General features: G+C 37.3%; 3 non-coding genes across 3 annotated transcripts; 1 reads left to right on the forward strand and 2 right to left on the reverse strand.

Moving 5' to 3' along the window:
- Positions 1-3,788: 3,788 nt before the first annotated feature.
- TRNAW-CCA (transfer RNA tryptophan (anticodon CCA)) lies at positions 3,789-3,862 on the forward strand. Its single transcript has one exon. It is a non-coding gene; the product is annotated as a tRNA-Trp (tRNA).
- Positions 3,863-5,733: 1,871 nt separating this feature from the next.
- Positions 5,734-5,805, reverse strand: TRNAV-GAC (transfer RNA valine (anticodon GAC)). Its single transcript has one exon. It is a non-coding gene; the product is annotated as a tRNA-Val (tRNA).
- A 13,826-nt stretch (positions 5,806-19,631) lies between these two features.
- On the reverse strand, positions 19,632-19,719 carry TRNAS-UGA (transfer RNA serine (anticodon UGA)). Its single transcript has one exon. It is a non-coding gene; the product is annotated as a tRNA-Ser (tRNA).
- Between the last annotated feature and the right edge of the window lie 3,696 nt (positions 19,720-23,415).

The following is a 23,415-nucleotide window of genomic DNA, read 5'->3' on the forward strand; positions in this document are numbered from 1 at the left end:
TGATCAGCGTACAATACACACAGAATGTTATCTCCATGTTCATTCTGCAGCAGGAGAAATGTTATTAGAAAATTGCGTACAATATAAATATAACCTAACAAATAACATTAACATTAACAATATGACATAACAATGGTACAGATAGAAATTTAGAGATGCAGTTAGTCAGATAGGAAAGTACTCGAAATTTGTGGACCGCTGGAGGATTGACGTAATTGAGATATTCGTCAATATTCATGTTATGCACGTCAATAGCAAATACAGCAATCTTAACAGATAACAGCAGTAACCAAATGAGAGTCCATTGAGAAGCCATTGTCACGCTTGTTGAGAACCTCTGGTTACAAGTCCATGGATACAAAGCTTAACACAATCCACCCTTTTCACGAATAGGATAACTTTTTGGGTCTTTAAAGCAACGTGATTTTTTCAATATAGTTAAGATCTTTGTAACGATCAACATAACTATCGTTGCCGCATTATCTTTATCGGATGTATACTTACCTTCAACTGATAGAGCTATCATTTAGTGCGCTTCGAAAGGGCGAGAGTGCTACACAACTAATAAACAATCGCCAGAAAATCTGTATAAAGGGTATCAACGGAGAGAGTGGCCACCTGTCTTTTCCATATCTGGCATATCAATTGGCATTTCATAGTTTTTCGTTCTCATTGTTGAGATTTATGTAGAAACCGTTGAAACAGAATTTTTAATTAAGATTGTGTTCCTGTTTCATAGGATTCAGTTCAACTTTTCTAAATATGTATTTGTTTTATAGAGAACGGAACTTCGAGGACCAATGTAAGTGCTTCTAGTATCCATTCAGAATAGAAACTCTTCTGGCCATCAGCTAATGGATTTTGATCGCAATTCACGAATAAAACAATTGAATGATTTTGTTGACGTATTTGACTAATCAAACGTTTTACAGTTAGGAAACTTGATTGATCATTGGAACTTAAATGTTCCATCGGTCTGGAGGAACTTGATACATCCAAATAACGATCATGAAAAATTTCGTAAAGATCTTCTTGAAAAAAGAGTGGATATAAAAAGCATTGTTGCCAAAAGCTATCTTCCTTTCCGCATCTATGGAACTCATCCATTTTCCACCCTCAGCTATGGCCCTCATTCATGAGAATAACCTCTTTATTTATGAGAAAATACATGGTGTGATCTAGTCGGAACAAGATAGGAAAAAAGAGATATATCCAGATATCAATATTCTATCTTCTATAGATTTACTACCCAAGGATCTCATTCGTCATGAGGAAGAACGAAAATCTTTTATCGTGGCAACCAATCGCTCTCCTGACTCATGTAATTAATAAACCTCGTGAGTACACTATTTATCTTACACATTTGTACTCGAGTATTTAGGACTCATTGTGAGTGTATAAATCCATGATCTACTCAGAAAAAACCTCCCGATATTGGGTACTAAACTGCTCTTAACTTCTGATCATTAAAAGGAATTCCTCGCTCGCTTAATTGGAACGAGGAACAGAAGCTCGTTTCTCTGGGTCTACTTATGATTCAAGTCATATAGCTTTCTCCATTGACTCATTCGACTTAACCGCGAATTGATTCAATCCTATTCACAATTATCACATTTGATCTGAAAAGATGAGCATATTATACATCCATCTAGGTATATAATAGACATTTCCCACCCATTTGATTCCTTAAATCAGATCCGGTCCTCATCGAATACAATCAGGTATCCGAGAAATAATATCAGGTATCATAAAGGTCATATGTTGGAACGACATGCTTTTCTCCATAACCCTTCCACCCTCAATCCTTAGAATAACCTGGAGAGAAAAGCAAAAAAAATAATGAATGATATATCCTATATAGTAAAGATATTCTAGGTTCCGAGGTATCCGAAGGGTTTTTTCTTCTATTATAGGACCTGGTATACCTATTATCTATCATGACGGTCAAAGTCATGTGCGGTCGCAATACCGAACCAAATACGACGAGTAGTTGGGTCCTGGGCCAAGCCTTGGCTGAACTTTGGAAATCTTGATGCCATATACTTTTCAAATCCTCCTAGCCTTTATCCTATTGCAATAATTCTTGCCAGGAAGAATGCCCATGTTGTGACGATTCCACCCAGAAGGTAATGAGCTACTCCTACAGCACGTCCCTATACAATGCTCAAGGCTTTGGGCTGGATAGCAGGAGCAACCTTCAATTTGTTATGGGCCCAAACAATAGATTCAATGAGTTCTTGCCAATACCCATGGCCACTGAATAAGAACATTAAACTGAAGGCCCAAACAAAATGAGCACCTCAAAATAAAAGACCATATGCAGATAATGAAGAACCATAAGATTGGATCACTTGAGAGGATTATGCCCATAGAAAGTCACAGAGCCACCCGTTAATCGTAATGGAACTTTGTTCAATGTTTCCTCCCGTAATATGAGTTACCACTCCCTAATCACTTATATTACCCCAAACATCGGACTGCATTTTCCAGCTGAAATGGAATATTACTACCGAAATTGCATTGTACATCCAGAATAAACCAAGGAAGACATGATCCCAGGCAGATACTTGACATGTTTCTCCTCTACCAGGTCCATCACAAGGAAAGCAAAAACCCAGATTCGCTTTATCAGGTATTAAACGGGAGCTACGGGGAAATAGAACACCTTTAAGTAGGATTAAAACAGTCACATGGATAGTAAATGCATGAATGTGATGTACCAAAAAATCTGCGGTTCCTAATGGAATTGGTAACAAAGCCACTTTGGAACCTACTGTGACCAAATCACCACCTCCCCAGGTTAAGCTGGTACTCGCTGTTGCACCAAGAGCTGTTGAACCAGGTGCTGAAGCATGAGTGTTTTGTATCCATTGTGCAAAGATAGGTTGTAATTGTATAGCAGTATCTGAGAACATATCTGGAGGACGTCCTAGAGTGCTCATAGTATCATTATGAATATACAAACCAAAACTATGGAAACCTAAGAATATACATACCCAGTTGAGGTGTGATACAATTGCATCACGATGTCTAAGAACGTGATCTAATAAATTGTTGTATTGAGTAGTTGGGTCATAGTCTCTTACCATAAAAATCGTTGCATGTGCAGCAGCGCCAACTATGATAAACCCACCAATCCACATATGATGTGTGAATAGAGAGAGTTGGGTACCATAATCAATAGCTAGAATGGATTGATGAATAGCTAACACAGGCGCTGTGGAAAGATAGGTCTTTAGATCTTGCATTGTAAATTCTCCTTATTGATCATAATGTGTAAGTGATTCAACCGTATCAATAGTTATGAATCCTAGAGAAAACTCAGAACTGATGAATATATATATATATATAATGTGATCTGGGCTGTGGTCCTATTTATAGAAAAGGAAAAAGATGTTTCATCACCATAATTAGTAGTAATATTCTAGATAATAGACCTTACATGTATAAAGTCTTTTCACTCACGAGACTGAAGAGAAATGAAGGTGGAAAAATGTGGGAAACATATTTCAAATTCTATAAAATAAAATTAAAATAACATTGTCTAATGATTAGAAGGGATGTAGCGCAGCTTGGTAGCATGTTTGTTTTGGGTACAAAATGTCGCAGGTTCAAATCCTGTCATCCCTACCTTTCCCCTCTTTTCTATGGAAAGAAAGGAATGAAAGATCATTTGATATCGATTCGACAGGAACATCAAATAATTGAATCATATCAGATGCGAAAGTGTTTTGCTCTAAGAATATCAACAAAAGGTATTTTTCCTTCATCTTCGAATATTAAAGAAAGCGCTCTTAGTTCAGTTCGGTAGAACGTAGGTCTCCAAAACCTGATGCCGTAGGTTCAAATCCTACAGAGCGTGATTCTGTTCCTATCAAATCCAACCCTCAAAATTATCTATAATTCATTCCAACTGGAACGAGCAATGGAATCTGACCTCCCAGGAAAAGTAGGAGGCCAATGAAATTGGAGGATATTCCAGGATCAAATATCCAATTGATCACCACGTCGGTATTGTGAATATGCAGTTACGAATAATTCGGCCAAAGTTATAGGAATTAGACCTAACACAATTCCGGATGGCAAAGCCTCAATCATTTCTATTCAACGGAATAAGTATGGATAATAGCTATACTGGATAGTACACTTAATTTGCTATGAATCTCAATGATCAGAAATTTGTATAGAGGGAATAAACAAAATTATTGAAATTGAAATAGTGAACTGAGAGGGTTTCCCCTTCCTTCATTTTGAATAAGTTGTATCTTGCTCGAACTAATGAATAGGACTAGGGTGAAAATGATAGAAGCCAATAAGAAACCGAAATAACTAATTATAGTTATAGTAGGCGTGGAAGGACTGAATGAAATATGGTTTATACATATCTTCATGAGATAATTACCTAATTTTTTCTTTTAGTAACCTTGAGATCAGAATACAAAAGATCAATTGTCCCAATTCGTACCAATTCTCCTATATCTACTATAGGATATGTATGAATGAACATGGATGAGGGGGGATCTATAGTAGAAATCTCTTCATTATCCTAGAAATCATTCATCGAGCAACTAATGAATAGCAGCGGCAAACCCCTTCACAAATTGTCGAATGTAATCTTCTTACAGGGTGAATGAATTCTCAATCAGCATGATTGGATCACCTGGCATTATCATATGAGTACTGTAAGGAAGCAAATTTCCCTATAATAGTCCTAATAATATCCTATAATAGGAGAAGGGTAGGGGATATATTATAGTGAATTTTTATTAGTTGATAATAGTTGATATACCCTAAGGATAGTTGTTCCTAAGATCCCGACGTGAAAGGATTTTGACCGTCTTATAAAACCTTCGCCCGCAGGTATCATAAGAATGGATTTGTTGTTTTGTCTTGAAACAGGTTTTTTCTAAAAAAAACTATTTTAAAATAGTGTTTGATCCAATTGAATTATGTACTAATACTAATCGCGATTCAATTGGTTGGTCTGTGTTTTTATCCCTTTCTGAAAGTACTGTAAAGATCTTAAACTCGAAGTTCGATATCATTTCGAACTTAAATTCTAAGTTCGATATTTTAATTTCGTTTTTTGATTTTGCATTTCATGGGCTCCAAAGTATGAATTATAGACTATTAAATCAGTTGTTAGATCCAATTGGTACTCTAATCATTCGTTTAAAAAAAATTAAAACCTTTCTTTTGTATGACCATAATCTTTCACAAAGATCGAAATTATTGATTGATGAAGGAACAATTGCATCATTTGTTACGAATAAGATACCAATTAATCAATTGAGTATCCCTATAATATTACGGCCCATCCATGAGGATTAATAATGTTTTACCGTACATGAGATTCCCACCTCATACGGCTCCTCCTTTCTTTATAGTAGGTAATATGGGGAGTAATCTGTGGAATTGAAAAAAAAAAGATTCTGACCCAATATTATGAATTAACAGGGGCTAGTGCTTTTCCAATGAATCTCTAGCCATCCTTCTTGCAAAGATTCTTTTCCAAATACCAAGGATCTTACTACTAGGAATGGAACCTCTAACAATTTCTTTGTTCTTAACGCCCTGTATTCTCCGGGGATTATGGATAGGAAAGAGTTTAATCGAATAGAAATTTTTTCTATCAATCATACTACTTTGATGATTGAAGCGATATATGAGGATCGATAATGTAAGTACTACTATACCTTTGACCAAAAAATATGGAAGGGCTTACATTAGGTTTAGGGATAATCAGGCTCGAACTGATGACTTCCACCATGTCAAGGTGACACTCTACCGCTGAGCTATATCCCTTCCCTACTCTCATCTGGAAGGAGAACTGACTTATGAATAATAACTTACCAAAGGGTCGAGAGACTCAACACAACTATCCCACTATTTTATCTCGAACAACTTGAAGCCAGACCTTCCTTCTTTTCACACTACTACGAAAAAAATTGGAGCCTATTCTGAGTGAATCCTGTCGAAAGTAGTATTTCCTACTGATTCGAATCATAACATATGGTCTCGTAAAATCAGTAATATTTTACCTATCTTGATCAAGCAAGTTTTACATGAACTTGAATCATGATGTTTGATCTGATCTAGCACTAGTGCATACAGAAAGAACTCAATATTGTTTGGAAGAACAAGGAGAACAAGGAGAACAAGATCGAGTCAAGATTATACAGAGAAGATACGGATCAAATTGTTCTTCTTGCACCAAGGAGAAGACCCTATGCAACCGTTAACTACTTTATAGAAATAAAGTGAAATCCTACCGGAACATAATTTGTAATTAGCACTGCTATCCTCTCATCTAGCGAGCAAATATTTACCCCTGTGGATGGAAATACTTCTTGATCTGGATCGATATAAGAGTAAAACTACATTTCCAAAATCTATTTTGTCTATTCGGAACAGGTTGACCCCTTCGCTATCTCGTGGTACAATCCTCTTCCCGCTGAGCCCTCACTTTTCCACCGTTCCACAGAAACAAGATATAGGACTGATGCCGTTCATCAGTTCATCATATCAGATCAAAAATCAATTTCTTTTCCGTATACTCTCCCTGGTACAACCACTACCTAAGGATATATCTATAAGGATGTTGGTTTAATAAGTATCGATATTATTGATTGTGTTATAAAGACCCTTATGTCCGCGTCCTAATAGGCCTCCTGGAGGAACATGTGCCTCCAAAATATCTTCCATACTGTGACCAATCCCAAAGTTGGTTCTATACATATGACCAGCAATTGAAAAAACAAGTGCAATAGCTAAATGATGATGAGCCATGTCAGTCAGCCATAAACTTTGAGTTTGTGTATGGAATCCTCCGAGAAAAGTTAGAATAGCAGTTCCCTCCCCTTGGGAGGTACCGAATAAGTGACTACTAGAATCAGGATTTTGAGCATAGAGATTCCACTGACCTATGAAAAGTGGTTCTAAACCTTCGGGATGCGGTAATACATCCAAAAAATTATCCCATCTGACATGCACTCCCCTTGATTCAGGAATAGCGACATGAACTAAATGCCCTGTCCAAGCTAGAGAACTGACTTAGAAGAGTCCTAACAAATGATGAGTGAGACGGGATTCAACATTTTTGAACCATGAAACACTTGGTCTCCATTTAGGTTGTAGATGTAACCTACCTGCTATTAAAAAGAGGACAGAAAGAAATAACAATAAACAAGCTCCAGCATAAAGATCTTCATTAGTGTATAAGCCAATTGTATACCACCACTGATAAGCACCGGAATAAGAAATATTGACCGGACCGGGAGCACCTCCTCGGGTAAAGGCTTCTATAGCTGGTTGGCCAAAATGAGGATCCCAAATTGCATGAGCAATGGGTCTTACATGTAAGGGATCGCGTACCCATGTTTCAAAATTGCCTTGCCAAGCCACATGGAACAAATTACCAGAGGTCCACAGAAATATTATTGATCCAAGAGTATTGATCCAGAGGGGCTAATTCAAAGCCCTCGGGTAAAATTAGAACAGCTCCTACATTTAAAGCCCCTTTCTTGCCATTAGCAAGAACTTGTTTCATCTGCATATCATAGGGGATCTTAACAACTACTTCAAATATGGTATTGGGAAGCACGGACTGTGGAACCTCAATATCCACAGGTTTTTTTGCCAAGTGACAATTGTCACATACAATATGTCCAGTGTCTTCTCGGGGATTTTCATAACCCTGCTGTGCAAAAATGGGATATGCATTCGAAATGGATGTCCGAGTTATGATATGTATCATGACCATGACGGAAATTAACCGAGTCATCTTTTTCACCCATTCATAAGTATTTCTATTTTGCATGGTTCAATTATTGGTTCCAAATCATTTTTGGGGTGAGAGTAGGTAGCTATCATAGTTACTTGTCAAAAATTCTGCTACTATACTGATTCAACCAAATCTAAAAATAAGAAATTGGAAGTCTCGCACCAGGAGAAGAATGAAGGGGATGGATAGCTAATTCCTGAACACGGAAAACACTTTATTATTTTGTTTCAATTGTTTTGGTCGGAGAAAACAACCTACCTATTCTTTATTATTCATCCAATGATAAATTACTACAAGTGAAGGAGATATACGATTGAAACACGGAAGATCCAATATTTAAGAATTGTATCTAATATGACTGGAAAAGTTGAAACAAGACCAGATATGATTCGTTCATTATGGGAAAATCCATAACTTTCGGAGATCGAATCGATCATCAGTTCCCAACCGTGGGGTGAATGAAACCCAATACATAGATCGGTTGCTAAAAGAATTAGAAAATCTTTCATTGTATCGCTCAGAGTATAGAAGAATTCTTGGATCCAAGAATTGATAATAGCGAGTTTATTCTTACCCAGAATGATATAAGCACTTATAAAAGCAAAACCTATTAGATTTGTTAATAAATGTGATATTAATTGGATACAATCTTCATTGTACATTTCGACCAATTGGATCGTTTCTTTGTGAATCTCTATACGAAGAGATTGTGAATGTGTTCCCAAAGAGTCTTCCACCATTCTTTCTAACAAGAATAGTTCTTCTATTTTCTCAAATCTTCCCAGAGCATTTTGTTCGTGGAGATAATCAAAAAATTTCTGAGATTTAACCGTATTCCACCAATTTGTAACCCAAGGCTCCAAACCTTTCCATAATGAAATAGGAATTACCCAAGGCAGTACTACTAAACATGCGAGATATCATAGGGAAGTTGATGCTTTATATTCGGACACTTCCAATTCGTGAATCGCTAACGAACCTGATTCACTTGTCAGTTCTTCCGAAATCTAGACAAAGTACGAGTGATAGAATGAGGTATGGGATCCATAGATTGATCTATTGCGTAATTGTTTGATCCCGATCAAAAAAATATACTCGGGAAAAAACTAAAAGCTTTTGATTCTTCTGTAAATGTACCAGTAGAACATATAATTTCTTCGAACTGAGGTTTATTTTTTATCAAATAAAAACGTAACCCAAGGAGAAATTTTCTCACCTGTGCTATTTTGAATATATCCAGGTATCTTTTTGTTCCGGTATAAATAGTAGCTATTTGTTCTTCTACAGTCAAAGGAGCCGACTGAGATTGTTTGAGAAACTCATGTAATGGTTGACCCCTCGCCAATTGATCTTGAGTAGCTTTATCAAGATCGGAAGCAAATTGTGCAAAAGCTTCCAACTCTGCAAATTGAGCTAACTCTAATTTCAACTTTCCAGCTACCTTTTTCATAGCTTTTATCTGAGCTGCAGATCCTACTCTAGAGACAGAAATACCCACATTAATAGCAGGTCAGATCCCGACATTGAATAGATCGGCCGATGAAAATATTTGTCTATCGGTAATGGAAATTGCATTAGTGGGAATATAAGCTAAAACATCTCCAGATTGAGTCTCAACTATTGGTAGAGTAGTAACACTCCCCTCACCTAACTCGGAAATTAATTTAGCTACTCTTTCCAAGAGACGGGAATGCAAATAGAAAACATCTCCCGGATAAGCTTCTCGGCCAGATGGTCTTCTTAATAGAAGAGACATTTGTCGATAAGCTTGTGCCTGTTTGGAGAGATCATCGTAAATGGTTGATGTGTGTTGTTTTTTATACATGAATTATTCAGCCAAAGTTGCTCCTGTATAAGGGGCGAGATATTGTAATGTAGTGGGAGAATCCACAGTTTCCGCTACCACAATGGTATATGCCATTGTGCCACGTTCTCGGAATGTATTAACTACCTGAGCCATGGAAGAAGCTCTTTGACCAATTTCTACATAGACACAGATTACATTTTGACTCTTTTGATTAAGAATAGTATCTGTAGCTACTGATGTCTTGTCAGTCTGCCTGTCCCCAATAATTAATTCTCACTGACCACGCCGTATAGGAATCATAGAATCAATAGCAATAAGCCCCGTTTGAAGGGGTTCATATACAGAACGTCTTGATATAATACCTGGAGCGGAAGATTCAATCAGTCGAAATTCGAAAGCTGAAGTTTTACCCTTACCATCAATGGGTTGGGCTAGAGCATTTACAACACGACCCAAATACGCATCACCTACTGGTATCTGAGCCATTTTTCCTGTTGCTCTCATGGAACTACCTTCTTGTATCATCAAGCCATCGCCCATTAATACAGCTCCAACATTATCCGATCCCAAATTTAGGGCAATGCCTACTGTACCACCTCCAAATTCCACTAACCCCCTACCATTACTTCATCAAGACCATGAGTATGAGCAATGCCATCTCCTACTTGATGTACGGTGCCAAGATTACCAACTCTTACTTCGTTGTTATATTGTTCGATCTGTTTCCGTATAATACTACTAATTTCGTCGAGTCTAATACCTCCCATTAGCACTTATTCATTATTTGTTCAGAAATAGGTCCTTAACCTTTTTAATTATCTATTGAGAAATAGGACATATAACAACTAATCATTTGTGTTCATCATGGTTCTAAGCAGGCCAATATTGTGATCGATCGTACGTAAATGTAACTCAGTATTCAAATGACTATTCAAAGTTCCTATAGCTCTTCGTAAAGCTTGGCGAGAAACTTTTTGTCGGATCTAGCCAAATGCTCTTTGTTGTTCAGAGTAAATCATCTCATTCTTGGGATCCTCTAATTGTTCCAAATTCTCAGAAGTAGTATTGAGGAGATCCTCTTTCTCTCGTTCTATTTGGGAGTTTCCATTTACCTGGATTTCGTCCGCTATCATTTCCACGTTCCTTAAGCAAGCCCGAGCTTTCTCGAGCTAATAGATAGCTCCTTTACATAGTTCTTCCGAATTCCGAATAGTCTCCAATATTTTCTGTTTACGGTTATCTAATAGATTACTTAATGATAGTAGATTATCTATTCACAAATTTCACGAATTCATAATCTCTTCCCAAACCGAACACGAATCTTTCGATTCATTCGGCTCTCCTTCTTAGTTCTTTTTTATTCCCCAGGAACATATGCGTTCCCTTCACGCCAAGCTTGCCCTTTCCGTTCCGTTTACGGAAGATTAGAATCAATTTATAAAAGACTGAGATCTCCGAAGGGCTCTTCCAGCAAAAGGGATTTGCAATTATCAAGAAAGCTTTATGTTGTTTCTGCTTCCCCTTTCCTCTCCTCTTCTTCCCTCATGAAAATTGAATCGTTCCATTCAATCAATTAATTTGTGCCTCCTCCTTTTTGTTCTATCGCATAAATTCCCTTCTGTTTAGGTGGTCAGTTCAGCATTGGAACTAAAATTGGATGGGAGATTGGGACTATTTTTTAGTAAATAGATCAAATTATTCCATTGATAGGAATGTTATATATCAGATCAATCTCCAACTATGCCTTTGAATCCATCTCATCTTGACACAGCGGTGGAAAGAATACCCAGTTAGTTGTGCTTAGACTTCAAACAGTTCAGCTTTAGCCATTCTACTGGTCCTCCTTCATTGGTTGTTATAAACTAAGAGTTCATTTCCAAATCAATTACGAAATGCTATAGTTCTTCGCTATTCCCCATTCAGAAGTAATTCATTGAGATTATGCACTTTTCTATCTCCAAAGTGCAACTGGTTGGGCCCAACCATATTATTCGAATATACAACTCACACACACTCACTTTCCAAAATAGATCAGTACACTAAGCACCACACTTGAATTTATTATATTTGTTTCTAAAATATTGGTATTTGATCCGAAACCCCTAGCGGAAGGCCAATAACTCAAGGAAATGAAAGGATCAATTTTTCATACGCTCTCCCCTCATAGATAAGGATATGTTCTACAAAATTTTGTTATTTTCTTATTTGATCCTATCTAGTTCCGGATAATAATATTTGGGATACTTAACTTAGTCCAAGGTCTTTTATAAGGATAAAAAGAATTTTCTTGCCCTATCCACTCCCTTCCCTGCCGCACGCGTCATGAATCTTTCCGACCGAAGTATAGTTATAGGAAGAATAATTCATTTGCTAATTATTCAGATCAGCCTCTCCTGCAGTTTAACAAGTAAATTATTGGAGAAATACTAATGTAATGATGAGGTGTAGGGATCTTTTTTTTCAGGATTAAACAAAGGGATTCTCATATAGAAGTGCTAGGGCCACAACTAGTCCATAAATAGTTAAAGCTTCCATAAAAGCTAAACTTAGTAGTAAGGTACCTCGTATTTTACCTTCTGCTTCTGGTTGTCTCGCAATACCTTCTACAGCTTGGCCCGCAGCAGTGCCCTGGCCAATGCAAGGCCCAATGGAAGCAAGCCCTACATATAATCCAGTAGCAATAACGGAAGCAGCAGAAATTAAGGGATCCATGGTAATCTCCTCTTACTAAGGTTGGGAAATAGTTGATAATACGACAGTTTCATCTATTGAGTGTTCACCAATGGTAAAATTATGGAATGATTTCTTACGAACAACTAAGAACAAAAATATTTATTGATGATATCAAAGTGATAATATCAACGAATAGGGTATCCCTTATGCAAATATTTCATCATAAAAAGATTTATTCTTCATAATATTCAAAATAAAGATTCCATTTTATTGGGCATATGAATTCTTATCACGGAGAGAGAATAGATTGCGTAAGAGCCTATAAGTCATTATATATCACATCTATAGATGTGATATTAATCCATATAATCTATAAGGCTTATAATCAATATAAATGGATTAATATATGAAACGAACTATATACAAAGTAAACATGTTCGAAAAAATCCTCCCCTTAATGGGAACAAAAATTTAATCGTTCTACGCCGGTACATTCTTTACTCAAACAACTCCGATTAGTTAACCTATTCGATCCTATTATCATATTTCTATACAAATGGACCAATCGGATCCACTCTATTTGGAGATCTAATGGACAGAAGTGGTTAACTGATCTTAAATCTTGTTACCAAGCTCTTTTTACTAAGAAATCTGATTTGCTTCTACCATACATATCAAGTCATGCGTTGGTACGATACTTAGAAAATATTCTGTCTGATTGGACAGTGATTTAATGATGACCCTCCATGGATTCACCTATATAAACTGCAGCGAGAGTTGCAAAGATCAGAGCTTGAATACCGCTCGTAAATAATCCCAGGAACATTACAGGTATAGGAACTATTAAAGGTACCGGAGAAACAAGAACAATAACTACCAATTTGTCAGCTAATATATTTCCAAAAAGTCGAAAACTAAGTGATAAAGGTTTTGTAAAATCTTCTAAGATGTTAATTGGTAAAAGTATTGGGGTTGGATGAGAAAGAATAGAAATACTCCTTTTCATTTTTTTGCATTGCAGAAGGTTCAAGACAAGAATGAATAAAAAATATTGAATGGAATATATCTTGTGAATATAATTTGGTCAATGGAAGGCAGAAAGCGCACTTCCCTCCCCTTAAATTGTTCCATCGATGTTATTCAATAGGTTATTCGAGGATCAGATAGGAACTCTGAAAACTCGGGATCGAGCGATCATGCAATTACCTATATTGAATCGGTTCGGTCCAGTTTCAAATATTTGTTCCAACAATGAATCTTCGGAACCCTATTTTTTTTTGAAAGGATGATGGATGAAAAATTGTCCCTAATTCATCGTATACCTTTTGATCATATAGGGTGCTCGGAAATGGTCGAAATAGTGAAATAGGAGGATCGCTATGACTATAGCCCTTGGAAAGTCTTCTAAAGAAGAAAAAACTTTATTTGATACTGTGGATGACTGGCTACGCAGAGACCGTTTCGTTTTCGTGGGTTGGTCCGGTCTATTGCTCTTTCCTTGTACTTTATTTGATACTGTGGATGACTAGCTACGCAGAGATCGTTTCATTTTTGTGGGTTGGTCCCTGGAATATCTGATAGTAATTGCTTTTCCAGGATATCAGGATTTTACTATATAATAGAGTCTCCTTGGTACTAGGTAGCTTGGTAGAAAGAAGAAAGAATAGTATAACCCGTATGAGTACTACTGGAATTCTTTTATATGGAAAACAAAGATCTTTCTCCAATTTGTTATTGATCCTAACAGCTCCAATCATTTCATTCATCCCGTTCCTAGTTGGGAGTAAATGATCATGGCATGACAGACCCGACGAACGATCGTAAGAGTATTCTCCATTCCATCTTGATCCTAACAAAACTTTGTAGATTATGGAAATGAGAGGAACGGAACGGAAAAGAGCCAGCTATCGGGATCGAACCGATCACTGTCACATTACAAGTGCGATGCTCTAACCTCTGAGCTAAGCAGGCTCGATGGAATATCACTCCCCATTTCATTGGGGTGAGATCCATAGATTCCTTTGGAATCCTAACGATTATAGCGCGAATTAGATTCAATGACGCAATCCAGATTACGATTACAACGGAACATTGTTTGAATGTAGATTCTTTCAAGGGAAAGAAAGGAGAAGTAAGGGTCAATTGATAACGATCGTTTTACTCACTCTTCCAAATCGACTAGGGGAGGATAATAACATTGCATTTCAAATGGATAAATAATATAATGATTCCCAGTCATATTCGATTGGGGTAGAGATAGAGAAGGGGAGAGAAGGGGAGAGAAGGGGAGTAGGGGAGGATATTTCTCCCACCCAATATTGAGCAAATATCCAATGAATAATGCTAAGCCAATAACTCCCTCAGAAGAGCCAATATACATACATTATTGGACCTCTTAAATTACAGTCGAGAAGATCTAATGAGAATTGAACACTTCGGGAAGGAATCTGTCGGACAAGTATTGGAAGTTCTACAAAATTTTTTTGCAATTGATCCACCCAAGAATTAGTTTCGGGTTCATAAAATGGTTGGTTTCATTTCATCTCTTCATTTCCTTTACCCAAGTTCTTTTGGAGAGTCACGAGAATATTTGACATATCTCTCTTTCGTGCAATATTTGAAAGAAATATCTGACAAGATGGGTATATCTAGGGAGATATAATTTGTCTTAAAGCAACTACTCCCTAGATATATGAATAAAAAAATTGAAATATTTTTATATTCGACAGTTGCATCAAATTTCTCCCATTCTACCTTTTCTTATTCGATAATGTTCATGGATTTCGTGGAAAGTACCCAAAGATTCGTATTAAACTTCGATAGGGGCTTCTTGGTTTACTGAGGTAATGATACGTAAATCCACTTCCCCCCACCAGAGCCATAAGGGGCTGTATAAGTCAATTCGTTTCTGTCGGTAAGCTCTGAGCACATCATCATAACTATAAAAGGAAGGTTTCTTACAAGAAAAGCTTTTATTTTCCGAGTGATACGGATGGTACCTATTCCCATAAATACCTTGACTATTTTGGACCAATGATATATAAAGTCCAAGAAGCATATCCTGAGTCGGTATAGAAATAGGGTCCCCGATAGCTAGAGACAAAAGATTTGTCTCAGAAAACATGAGTAAATGAGCTTCTGCTCTAGCTTCCAGAGATAAAGGTACATGGAAAGCCATCTGATCTCTGTCGAAGTCTACATTAAATCCCCCACAAACCGATGGATGTAAACGAATGGCACGTCCTTCTACTAAAATAGGTTGAAACGCTTGTATTCCCAATTTGTGTAAGGTAGGTGCTCGATTCAACAATATGGGATGTCCTTGCATAACCTCTTGAAGTACTTCCCATACAATGGGTCCCTTATCTCGAATCATACTTTTAGCAGTTCTTAGGTTGGGAGCAATATGTCGTCCGATGGGACTATGAATTAAAAATGCTTGAAAAAGCTCTATTGCTATTTTTGAGGGTAATCCACATTGGTACAATGATAGAAAGAGACCCACCACCATAACGGAACGACCTGAATAATCAACTCGTTTGCCTAGTAAATTTTCACGAAATCTTCCCTCTTTGCCTTCGATCACATCTGAGAACGATTTATAAGGCCTATTATGACTGTCTCTCATTGGTTGTCCGTAGATACCATTATCGAGAAGTGCATCTACGACTTCCTGGATCAATTTTGTTTGATAAATAACAAATGACTCAGATCCACTTCTTGCTAATAAATTTGTAAGAGTATTATTCCGATTGATAACTCTTCGGTAAAGTTCATTTAGATGTGACGAGGTAATAAGTCCAGCTTCACCTAATTGAACGATTGGCCTCGGTTCGGGAGGAAGAACTGGTAATAGGCATAAGACAATCCATTGTGGTTCTATATTTGTTCAGAGAAAATGTTTAGCCAATTTCATGCGTCCAGCCAGAAAATCCTTTCTTCTTCTAATTTTTTCATCCTCCCATCTATCCACAGTAGATTCTTGGTTCTCTTCCAATCTATTCCATTTCAATTCCACCAAGTTCTTCCATTCCATATGTGAACGATCTATAATCATTTGCAGATCCAGACCCATTAGTTGTTTCCCGATAGCATCTCCCCCAGTAGCTATTTCTCTCTCTTTACATGTTCTAGAACCCCGAGGAAAGAGGTAATAAGGACGAGCAGAGAGGTAATGAGGAATAATGTCTCTCCAGGATTGAATCTCATAATCGAGTGTACCCCGTGATCTCAATAAAGTTGGTTTGTTAGCTATGGGCCTAGCAAGAAAAAGATTTGGATAGGTTATTCTAAGATTCCCCCCCTTCAGGATTGGACGTCAAAGTTTCCTCTCATCCGGATCAAGTAACTAAAAAAAAGAAGCAAAAACTCTTTTTCGCTCTGAAGAGAGATTGCTACTCTCTGCTCAAGTTCGAAGTGAAATTGAGTATTCCAGTTCGATTATGATCTGAACAAAGAAAGAGTTAAATGATCGAGCATTGCATAATGAGGATGAAATGCCTACCCAGCAATTGTGTGCTTTATCCATATAGATAAGAGAATATCGCGAAAATATAGTCATCATGACACAGGATCATTGCCAAAGAATTAGTTCTTATACAATTGAGAAGATGGTCACTACAGATCTATATATTATCATAATATGGAATGGATCACTTAATCTGTCTCAAATTCTTGATTAGGCGATCCGAATACGTCGGATTAACCAGGATGATTGAGGATTTCCTAAAATAAGAGGAAGTTGTAAAAAATGTCCTTTCGTCTTTCCGGGGGGGATTGAATCATTACCTTATTTATTATCTATTTATTTCCGAAAGATTGAACTGTTCGTACCTAAAAATACGGTCCAACCACTAGGTATTAGATAGTAATTGCTTTTCCACCATCTTATCAGGACCTGGGATCCATGGTAATCTCCCCTTACTAAGGTTGGGAAATAGTTGATATTACGACAATAATATCCTATAATAATAATAATGAGGAAAGAGGGAAATTTGAGGACTATAATAATATCCTATGGACCAGAAACAGGTTCACAAATACCATCAATATCTACTGGAGGAGCTGCGATGAAAGCAATAATGAATACAGAGGTTGCGGTCAATAGGGTAGGGATCATCAAGACACCGAACCATCCGATTTAAAGACGGTTTTCAGTGCTAGTGATCCAGTCGCAGAAGCGACTCCATAAATTTGTGCTTTCGTGTGTTTCTATAATTGCGGTCATGTTCAGAACTTCATTTATAAAATCATCAGAGGCTCCCAAGCATAAGGCTTGTTATTTTACAGTATAATATGATCCATGTATCAATGTCAACCAATATCTGGGATGGAATTTAAATATATATCCCAACGGGATAGATACTGAATCTATACTACATGGATAGAATATAGAGGTATTTTAGATAGACTCTATCTTTTTTAGATATACTCCACACTCTATAGATCTATCTGTGGTTAGATACTCCGTCAAATTATTTATTCCTGGTTCCAGAAATGGAAGATCAATTGGAATGAGAACAGATAGGATCGAATAAGTATTTTTTTTTTCGCTATAACGAAGTGCAACGAAATTCTGGAACCAAATTATTAATAAATTTATATGAGTGGAATATCAATTATTTATCACCTTTCTGGAGAACCCGTAGTGCGATAGTTCGTTCCCTGTGAATAGAAACAAATTTAAAAAAAAACTTGATTAGATCCAGAACCAGAATAAGTGCACAGAGGTAGCTATCAGAAATTTGATCCGGGTTTCCTGGGACTCAAACCCGGAGCTCGTCGGATGGAGTGGATGATCTGCTCTTCAATATCAGTAAGAGCGAGAAATCTCTCCCCAAACCATGCTTGCAATTCTCATTGCACATGGCTTTCCCCATGTAATGTATCTATTTCCTATTATTTCTCGGATAGAAAAATAAAAATGATTCTGAATCGAGGCAATTACTCAAAGAGCATTTCATTGGTAAAATAAGTTTTCTATTTTCAGATCCTGTATCTTTTGCCAGGAATTAGCTAGGGGATTTATTTGGGGAATATCTGAATGCCAAATTCGTTCTCTCTATGAACGGGCTGCCGCTTTTGATGAAAAATGCAGAGAATAAAATTCTTGTTCTTTTGAAAACGATTTTTTAAAGAGTTATGGACCTAATTTGTTTCGAACTACACCCGAAACTTTAGAAGAATCTTTTCCATTCTATGGCTATGTATGGAAAGATAGAAACAAAATGACCACAATTTTGGGTATTCACCTAATCTTGCTAGGTGTTGGTGCTTTTCTTCCAGTGCTAAAAGCTTTGTATTTTGGAGGTGTATATGATACTTGGGCTCCTGGCGGTGGAGATGTAAGAAAAATTACGAACCCGACACTTAACCCAAGTGCTATATTTGGTTATTTATTGAAATCTCCTTTCGGAGGAGAAGGATGGATCGTTAGTGTGGACAATCTAGAAGATGTAATTGGAGGACATGTATGGTTAGGTTCCATTTGTATCTTCGGTGGTATCTGGCATATCTTAACCAAACCTTTTACATGGGCTCGCTGTGCATTCGTATGGTCCGGAGAAGCTTATTTTTCCTATTGTTTAGCGCCTCTATCCCTCTTTGGCTATATTGCTTTTTGTTTTGTTTGGTTCAACAATACCGTTTATCCCAGTGAATTTTATGGGCCCACCGGCCTAGAAGCCTCTCAAGCTCAAGCGTTTACTTTTTTAGTTAGAGACCAACATCTTGGAGCTAGTGTGGGGTTTACCCAAGGACCTACTGGTTTAGGTAAATACCTTATGCGTTCTCCGACTGGAGAAATTATCTTTGGAGGGGAAACGATGCGTTTTTGGGATCTATGTGCTCCTTGGTTGGAACCCCTAAGGGGCCCTAATGGTTTGGATCTGAGCAAGTTGAGAAAAGACATCCAACCTTGGCAGGAACGACGTTCAGCAGAGTATATGACTCATGCTCCTTTAGGTTCTTTAAATTCTGTGGGTGGTGTAGCTACCAAAATCAATGCGATGAATTATGTCTCTCCCCGAAGTTGGTTATCCACCTCCCATTTCGTTCTAGGATTTTTCTTCTTCGTAGGTCATTTGTGGCATGCAGGAAGGGCTCGTGCAGCTGTAGCAAGATTCGAGAAAGGGATTGATCGTGATTTCGAACCTGTCCTTTCCATGAATCCTCTTAACTGAAACAATAGCTCAAACCAGATGGAAGAAAAATCGGTTCAATTTCATTACATCTATCTCCCATATCGGCGGGATAGGAGTCTTTTCAAATACTCTTTTTCCAACTGGATCCTTGTAGGTTGGCTATATACAGCCGAGCTATTCTCTTCTTTTTTTATTGGACCGGTAAATGAAATTGTTGAAAAAAAAAAGGAGAGAGAGGGATTCGAACCCTCGATAGTTTTTTTATCTATACCGGTTTTCAAGACCGGAGCCATTAACCACTCGGCCATCTCTCCCGGGGACAACTTTTATTCTACCCCTTCGTATAATCCCTAACTATAAGCATAAAGTCGGGTCGATACCAACTATACCTGTGACATATCATGATTTTTCATCATCTGGAATGGAAACAAAAGAAATGAATTTCCATCTCCTCTCACACTCAAATATCAAATTGAAAAAGTTTGAAAGCTCGATCAATTTATGGTCAAATCCTTTCAATAGTGCATTTTATCAGAATTGAAAATTGGGGATCGGATGGTATAGTCTATTCAATCTGTTGGGAGCTTGTAAGATCACAACCATGACTATTGCTTTCCAATCGGCTATGTTTGCATTAATTTCTATTTCATTTTTACTAGTGATTGGTGTACCTGTTGCACTTGCCTCTCCCGATGGTTGGTCAAGTAGCAAAAATGTTGTGTTTTCGGGTGTATCATTATGGATCGGATTAGTCCTTTTTGTAGGTATCCTTAATTCTTTCATATCTTAGATATGTTCTAGATGTTTTAGGTTAACACTCCCTCCCCCTCCTCCCAGAGGGCTTTATAGGTTTTCTGAAGGGCCTTTTACTTCAGGCCCAAGGAGGAGGGGTTTTCCATATCCGTAATTGAATTAATAATTGGACCATTCAAAAATGGTATCTACTTACGAATGGGATTGAACATATATGTATTTTCCATTTCAATTATATGAATATATAGATATTCATATAATTGAAATGTGGGTATGGTTAAATGGTAAAATTTCTCTTTGCCAAAGAGAAGATGCGGGTACGATCCCCGCTACCCGCCCTTCACATGGAATATGAAAAAGAATAGTTCATGTATTGATCGTTTCTTTTCCTCACTTATAATTCAATTATAAATTGATAAGTGAGAGAGAAATCCTTTCCGGACAAAAACACTTCGTATTGTCTGGTCTGGCGGAGACAGGATTTGAACCCGTGACCTCAAGGTTATGAGCCTTGCGAGCTACCAGACTACTCTACTCCACACCATTGATTTATATCATAATCAGAATGGGTACACAAAACAATAATGTGATATAGTACCCATATCCCTATATAGGGATAGGGGTACTATATCCCATTATCACAAGAAACTTCAATTACTATTTTTCTTTTCCTACCAACTCGAATTTTTTATCTCGGGCAATAAACATGCGTCGGCCATCTCATGGAGTATGTGTCCGAACAATCAAAAGTCTCGATAGTTGGCTCTAGGTCTTCTAGTCGAAGAACAATGTCGATGGAGACATGTAGGTGCACTATTACGTGGTGAAGATTGTAATTTTCTAAGGGTTCCAACATACCAGGATATGATAAGATGACCAGGATTAGGATCATTCAATACGACGGTATGAACACGATGCCAAGGCAAACCCATGCAAACACCCCTTTATCAGAAAAAGTAGACACTATGTAACTTTCTCACATTGGATTGGAAGAGATCATGTTATCGAGCTAGACCCGGATCATGTCGAAAGTGAACATGTATTCACTTGGACATTGCTAATGATGGAACAGGTTTGAAACAATTTTTTTCATACATAATAGCAAGGAGAGGCAAAGATATTTTATCGTTTGTATGTACCAATACACAATGTAGGGATTGGTCCCATTTATATTGATAAAAAAAGAGGAAAGAAACGAGATATTCTAATCGTTCCATTCGTTCATGAACGATACCTTTGCAATTTATGGACTAATTTAGATATAATTTTTGATGAAAAAATATCATTTTTCTACTAAAGAGTGGAGCTATTACTGTTCCATAAACAGTAATACTTTACTGCACTGCGGGAAAAAAATAAAATACTGAGTTCAAATGCTCAGTCAAAATGATAACTTTATCATTTTTTGCTATGCAATGAAAAAAAAGGTCAAAATAGGAAGTCTCTAGGTTAATGAGCCTTTTCCGTTCCGTAGAAAGATTCGGGGTTATTCGTTTTCAGGATCAATGGTGGACGAATGGAGAGAGAGGGATTCGAACCCTCGGTACGGATGATCTGTACTACGGATTAGCAATCCGTCGCTTTGGTCCGCTCAGCCATCTCTCCAAGATGGAAGAGTTCATGTGTAACAAAATGAATGGTGGAGTAAAGGTGTTTATCATAGTATGTACAGATTGTATCGACAATATAATGAATATTGCCATTTTTCAGTTGGATAAAGAACAATCCAGTTAATCATATTGTTCATTTCGTTAAAAATAGTTTTGTATGACTGATTTTTTCTGCTTTTCTTGGACCCCTCATACAAACAGGATACCAGGGACCCAGGTATTAGATAGTGACTCTTACAAATTTATTAGCAAGAAGTGGATCTCAGTCATTTGTTATTTATCAAACAAAATTGATCCAGGAATCCGTAGATGCACTTCTCGATAATGGTATATGTGGACAACCAATGAGAGACAGTACTAATAGGCCTTATAAATAGTTCTCAGATGTGATCGAAGGCAAAGAGGGAAGATTTCATGAAAATTTACTAGGCAAATGAGTTGATTATTCAGGTCGTTCCGTTATTGTGGTGGGTCCCTTTCTATCATTATACCAATGTGGATTACCCTCAGAAATAAAAATAGAGCTTTTTCAAGCATTTTTAATTCGTAGTCTCATCGGACGACATATTGATCCCAACCTAAGAACTGCTAAAAGTATGATTCGAGATAAGGGACCCATTGTATGGGAAGTACTTCAGGAGGTTATGCAAGGACATCCCATATTGTTGAATCGAGCACCTACCTTACACAAATTGGGAATACAAGCATTTCAACCTATTTTAGTAGAAGGACGTGCCATTCGTTTACATCCATGGGTTTGTGGGGGATTTAATGCAGACTTCAATGGAGATCAGATGGTTGTCCATGTACCTTTATCTCTGGAAGCTAGAGCAGAAGCTCGTTTACTCATGTTTTCTGAGACAAATATTTTGTCTCTAGCAATCGGGGATCCTATTTCTATACCGACTCAGGATATGCTTCTTGGACTTTATATATCAACGGTCCAACATAGTCAAGGTATTTATGGGAATAGGTACCATCCATATCACTTGGAAAATAAAAGCTTTTCTTGTAAGAAACCTTCCTTTTATAGTTATGATGATGTGCTCAGAGCTTACTGACAGAAATGAGTTGACTTATACAGCCCCTTATGGCGCCGGTGGGGGGAAGTGGATTTACGTATCATTACCTCAGTGAACCAAGAAGCCCCTATCGAAGTTCAATATGAATCTTTGGGTACTTTCCATGAAATCCATGAACATTATTGAATAAGAAAAGGTATAATGGGATAAATCCTTAATATATACATTCGAACAACTGTTGGTAATACTTGTTTCAATCGAGAAATGGAAGAAGCCATACAAGGGTTTGCCTGTTCTGAACACGCAAATAAATCACTACCAGCTCTCAAGATCTAATCTTATTGATCTTATGATTTTTTCATTAGTGTAGATATAGAGATCGAGGAAGCCTTCGAATAACCGGCTTGAACCCATTGCTTAATCCTGCTCATGAAAATATGGATATTTTTCCTTATGAAGGAACGAACTAGATTTCCCTTTGATAATTTTCCCTTTTATAATAAAGTGATGGATAAAACTGCCATTAAAAAGCTGGGCCTTTAGTTTAATGTTCTTATTCAGCAGCCGTGGGTATTGGCAAGAACTCATTGAATCTATTGTCTGGGCCCATAACAAATTGAAGGTT

The sequence above is a fragment of the Pinus tabuliformis genome, chromosome Q (genome assembly GCF_031772625.1).
Source record: "Pinus tabuliformis cultivar Carrire ecotype Pingquan chromosome Q, CPIR1, whole genome shotgun sequence".
NCBI lineage: Eukaryota > Viridiplantae > Streptophyta > Pinopsida > Pinales > Pinaceae > Pinus > Pinus tabuliformis.